The sequence below is a fragment of the Galeopterus variegatus genome, unplaced genomic scaffold (genome assembly GCF_000696425.1).
Source record: "Galeopterus variegatus unplaced genomic scaffold, G_variegatus-3.0.2 Scaffold12369, whole genome shotgun sequence".
NCBI lineage: Eukaryota > Metazoa > Chordata > Mammalia > Dermoptera > Cynocephalidae > Galeopterus > Galeopterus variegatus.
This window is the reverse complement of record NW_007738480.1, coordinates 33,453-39,410: the sequence shown is the minus strand read 5'-3', so window position 1 is coordinate 39,410 and position 5,958 is coordinate 33,453.

The window sequence follows — 5,958 nt, the reverse complement described above, 5'->3', positions numbered from 1 at the left end:
GCTTTTCAATCAAAGTTTATTAAGAGTGGTCTAAACATGATGTCCCCAGCCCTATTCTTCCCCCTAACTCCATCAGCCTCCCCAACCTCCGCAGGAACAGCTCTGCTGGCACTTGATTAGCCACCGAGTGCTTTCCAGTCCCCATCTGAGCGGTGGTCAGGGTGGCAGCAGATGCCACGGTGACTCTGGGATGCCCCGCACCCTGCATCAGGCCGGAGCCCATCCTTGGGGGCTTCCCAAATGGACTGCTGGGGGCCCCTCTCCAGGGAACCGCCTCGGCTGATGGGAGCCCTCTTGGCGGGCGCTCCAGCCAGCTTCTGCTCAGCCTGGACAACCGCAGGCCACACTCGGCTGATAAAGGCGCCAGCAGACCTGATCCCCCTTTTTATTCCTTTGCGCTGAATGAATGTTCACTGCATCCTATTTATTATTAGTCTCTCAGAAGCAAACGTATTCCTTTTTTTTAAAGCTTTTTATTTTGAATAATTTTAGACTTAAAACTTGCAAAACAAAGTGCAAAAACTGTTCTTATATTCCTCATGCCACTCCTACTAATGGTAGCATATTTTATAATCTCAGTATAATTAGCAAATTTAGGAAGTTAACACTGGCACAATATTGCTAACTCAACTACGGGCCTCATTCAGTTTTTACCTAGTTGCCCACCAGTGTGCTTTCTCTGTCCCAGGCCCTCACGTTGCCTTTAGAAGTCCTATCTCCTGTTCGTGAGCTGTTAGTCCCACCAGTCTGTAGCATTTCCTCAGCCTTCCCTTGTCTTTAATGACAGCGCCCCTAGTGTTTCATGATGCTCCCTTTACCATCCTGAAGTGACACTATTTTTGACAGGTCTCATTTGCTGAAAAATGTGACTATATATGTGTGTATATACGTGTATGTATGTTTATGTAAATGTCAAGTAAAATTTGAATAGAAACTATAAATTTCATCAGTTCATTATCATGATTCAGAAAATACTCATTTCTTCAGGAAAAAACTTTTAAATTTGAGAAATAAAAAAGTAAATAAGGAAGAAAGAACAACACGGGCGTGAAGAACGTGGTTCTGGAGTCAGACCGCGGGGGGTTAAATGGTGCGTGAGCTTGTACAGGTCGCTTCACCTCCTGTCCCTCGGTTTCCTGTTTTACCTACTTGATAGCGCTGCCTTAAGGATTAATTTTTCTTTTTTAATTCATGTATGAGCACAGCGCTTGGCATCTAGTGCGTTTTAACACAGTAAATATTTAGGCGTTGTGAACCGTGTGCAGTCTCTGTCAGCTCTTCTGCTTCTCCTGCTTCCTCCATCTACAAGCCTTTAAGAATGTAAAAACCGTTCTTTAGTGCGTGGCCTTAGCTTGCCAGCCGGTTTTAAACCACAGGCAGGTTAACATGCATCACAAAGATAAGCTTCACATCTTCACCCTTTTGGTCTTTTTAAAACTGTAAAACATTTAAACATAAAGAAAAGCCCATAGAGTACAGCTTTAGAAAATATTAAAATTTTCATATTTACTTTACTTTCCTCGTTTCCTGACTACACACAGCCACATTCCAGAAGTTCTGTGTGTCCTTCCCATCTTTTCTCCTGGTCCCAAGGTTAAACTACAATTCCCAGCCTTCCATGCAGTTAGGTATGACCACGTGACTGCGTTCTGGCCACGAGAACCTGGGTGGAAAAGATAATGTCACTTCTAAGCCCCAATGGTGACAAAGTAGTTACGTCTTTTTCTTGGTTCTTTTCGCCATCTGCCACTGTTAACGCTATTAAAATTTCAGGGCTTATCTGTTAGAGCAGTTGGTGTTATACAAATTTCAACATAATCCATGGTTTAATAATTTTTCTAAATGTGTATTTATCTATGTATAATATATAGTACCAGTTCATATTGCAAGCATCTGAACAAATGGCAAAAAATGGTACATAACAGTCCACAACTTGCTTTTTTTTAACTCAACAGTATGTTTTTGAGATCTATTAGTAAATGTTCATGCTTTAACAATGTTAATTATTTGTCTGACTTAAATAAGCTAACTTAGGCCCATAAAAGTGTAGTAGAAAATTTTAATATTAAAAAATTATAATACTGTATGTTTGAATCTTTTAAATTGTTTCTAGGGAGCATATATAATCACCCCCTGGTCAGCTGGTGATATATACTGGTGAGGTAGCTTACATTTCAGTTTTCATATTCACGCATCGCTTTTTATATGATTCTCCTCAACAACTAAGTTAGAGAAGACTGGTATTATCATCTCTAGTTTGTCAATGAGCTCAAATCTTAAACACCTTCTAGTTGTGTGACTTCGGGTACATTACTTGGCAGTTCTGTCGCTCAGCATATTCCTTTCTAAAATGGGGATAAAACTTGAATTTTATCTTTGGATTATCATGAGGATTAATTGAGTTTTTGCATAGAAAGCATTTAGCCCATTGCAGAATACACAACACAGTAAGTATTAAATAAATGTTAACTACGATAGTGCCTCTTAGCAGGAAAAGGTGAGTGTATTTCATGCAGTTAATATAAAACTAAAACCCTGAGCTTCATATGTTCACTGAAGAAAACCATGCTCTTTAGTATGAGTGGTTGCTTTCTGAGTTTTTCCTCAATGTCACTCCATTGTCCATTTGTTTTATGTCCACTGGGACCTATTCGCAATCACAAAATGTTGTTGGGTTTTCAATTGTGAAGCGAACGTTTAAAATTCCAAACTTTTGGCCAATTTGCTAATTTTTTTTCTAGTGAATAAGAAAAAGTCTCCCATTAGTCCATTTTACCAGCTGTGTCACTGGGCCCGACTCCCTGACGTCACCACTGTCTTGTGTCAGCCACACACTTGTTCTTCCTCTCAAGAGTCCTCGTCTACCTACCCCGACCTTGTATGACAAATGCCTCACGCACAGCTGCTTTTTCAGTGAGGGACACTTGCCACCTTCTTTTCTTCTCCTCCAGCTTAAATCTCTGCTGTTCCCCGTCTTAGTTCATTTTGTGCTGCTATAACAGAATAATCGAGAGTGAGTCAATTTATAAAGAACAGATCTTTACTTCTTACAGTTCTGGAGGCTGGAAAGTCCAAGGTCGAGGGGCTGTGTCTGGAGAAGGCTTCTTGTTGAGTCATCCCGCAGACAAGGCAGAGGGGCAGGAGAGCATGAGAGAGCGGAGAGAGAGGGGGCTGGGGATCACTCCACGATAACTAATCCACTCCCTTGATAGCGGCATCAATTCATCATGAGGGCAGAGCCTTGTGACCTAAGCACCTCTTAAAGTTCCTACCTCCGAACACGGTTGCACTGGGGATTATGTTTCTAGCACATGAACTGTTCTAGCACATTTCTGTTCTTATTTTCCTGCCTGCATGCTGTACTGATCCCCCAAAAAAGGCAATGAGGAAGAATAGGGGTGAGGTCTCTTGGGTTCTCCATATGGAACAGGTATAAAGAATTTTTCAGGCCCTCAAGAGTACCCCATCTGGGTCCACCTCACAAGTGAAACTGAACTTTACACGTTTTTCTATTATTTAGCAATTTAGCAACTAATTATTTAGGTTGGGTTTGGTGGTGACAGGTCCTAACCTGGGTTTTCACCTTTTTTTTTTCTTTTTCCTGGCGGCTGACTGGTATGGGGATCCAAACCCTTGACTTTGGTGTTATGACACTGTGCTCCAACCACCTGAGCCAACTGGCCAGCCCCTTAAACTGTGTGTTGCTCTTTGTCCATCCGTCTGGCTGGCAGCAGGCGTGTTCCAGTGATATGCTTTTTTGTTCAAGCACATACGTTAGAGTACTTTGTTAGCACAGTGCGAGTCCCTGAAAAGTGTTCTGAGCTGTTTAGTCATCCACATGGAAAGATGCTTAACATAATTAGCCATTTGGGAAATGCAAGTCAAAACCACCATGAGAGAGCACTTCACATCGAATAGGATGGCTGTTATATAAACACAAGGAAGCAAACAGGAAAAACGTTTTGTGGAGGTTGTGGAGAAATTAGGACGCTCATACACTGCTCTTGGGAATGCAAAAGGGTACAGCCGCTGCGGAAATCGGTTTGGCGGTTCTTCCATAAGTGAAACATAGAATTAGCACATGACCCAGCAGTTTGACGCCTAGATGTAGACCCCCCAAAATTGAAAACAGGTGTTCAAACAAAAACTCTTACCTGAATGTTCAGAGGTGCTCTATCCTCAATAGCCAAAAGGGGGAAACAACCCAAATGCCCATCAATGGACGAATATAGAAACAAAAGGTGGTCCATCCATACAATGGAATATTATTCAGCCATGAAAAGGAAGGAAGAACCCATTCCCACTACCATGCGGACGCACCATCAGGAGAACTTTACCCTACGTGAAAGCAGCCGGACACATTGGAGGGAGATCTCCACAAGAGAGACACCTCTATAGACAGAAAGCAGATTAGTGGTTGCCTAGAGCTATTTATTGGGAGCGTGTGTATGTGTGTGTATGGGGGTGGGGGACGACGACAACAGGGAGTGACCACTTAATGGGTACAGGGCTTTCTTTGCAGGGTGGGGAACGTGCTTTGGAAGCAGATGGTTGATGGTGAATGTCCTTGAGGCCACGGGTGGTACCTGACCCCCATGCCTTTACCTTTCCTGTGTGGCTCGGGTGCTACAGGTGGGAGCACTGTGGCAGAGGCAGGGCCCAGAGGTGAGGGTGCACGTGGGTGCCTGGCACCTTCCCTGGCTTGCCGTTTGGAGGCCCAGGCCCGCTCCCTCGGGGTCAGCTGGAGGGCAGTGGCGTCAACAGTGTGCGTGCCACGAGCCTGCTACTGACCGATGAGGGACCAGAGTGGTCACTAGGACAGGAGTGCAGGCATGTCCAGAGCCGTCCCCTCCAGCCAGACCTCCCCATCCGGATCTGTCGCATCCAACGCCCTGCATGCCGAACAGGAGGAGCCGTCGAGGGTCATCCTGGCCCGAGCCGAGCTGACGCTCTCTGTGAGCCACCTGGAGCGCCGCCTGTGCCCGCCTGCCTGAGGGAGGCCACTAGGCCCAGCGCCCAAGTTCGTGCGTGCCGGTCTCCCTCGGTGACATCGTCAAGTCCCTGACGGCCACGGTCGTAGAGCTGGCGGGAGACGAGGCCATACCCTGGAGCAGTTGGAGGACGGGGCTGTGCACAACGACGCCTTGCTCAGCCACTTCTTCATGGCTACAGCCCTCTCCCAGGTGGCCCCGGCCTGGGAGTAGCTGCTGACGCCGGCACCTCACTCGCTCCCAGCCAGCTGGGCCAGCCCTGGCCTGCGTCACGCCCTTGGGGCTTTATGTCACTAACGTGTTTGAAAATACCCACGGGCCTGCTCTGGTCCCTTTGCGTCAGAGGGGCTGTGGGACACCTGTCGTCAGAGGGAAGGGCAGGAGATGGCGAGGGTCAGGGAGCCAGGGAGGGCCCAGAGCAGCAGTCTCTCCCGGTGACAGTGCAGGGCTGGCCGGGGCGCAGGAGGCTCCCCCACGGGTCCTGAGCAAGTCCCCAGAACGACGGCGTGTATTGGCGTGCCGCTCCAGGCCATGACTGCAGCGTCGCGGTGGGACGGCTGTCCGGAGGGGTCCCGTGCACAGGGGGCCGGAGCCTCGGGTGGCGCGGCGCAGGCTCAAGTGGGGGTGGGCATCGTGACGGCGACACGGGGGGCTGACTGATTGGCGGAAGCCACGCAGCAGCGCACGAACGTGGAACTAGGGTCACGAGCGCGCTCCCGAGAGCGCTTCGGCCTTGTTGGGAGGGAGGGGCTGGGAGACGCCCCTAGCAACCGGGATACGCAACTGTCACCGAGCAACCGGGACGTCAGGCCGGGCCCCGCCTCCGGCGCCGTCATTTGCATGTCCCCGGGGCGACGGGGCCGGGGGGCGGGCGCAGACGTGTTTCCGGCCGGCCGGCCCCAGTGTGACGCGGGCGGGGCTGGTGGCAGTCTGCCGCTGATACCGCCTCGTCCGCCAGCGGCGTCAG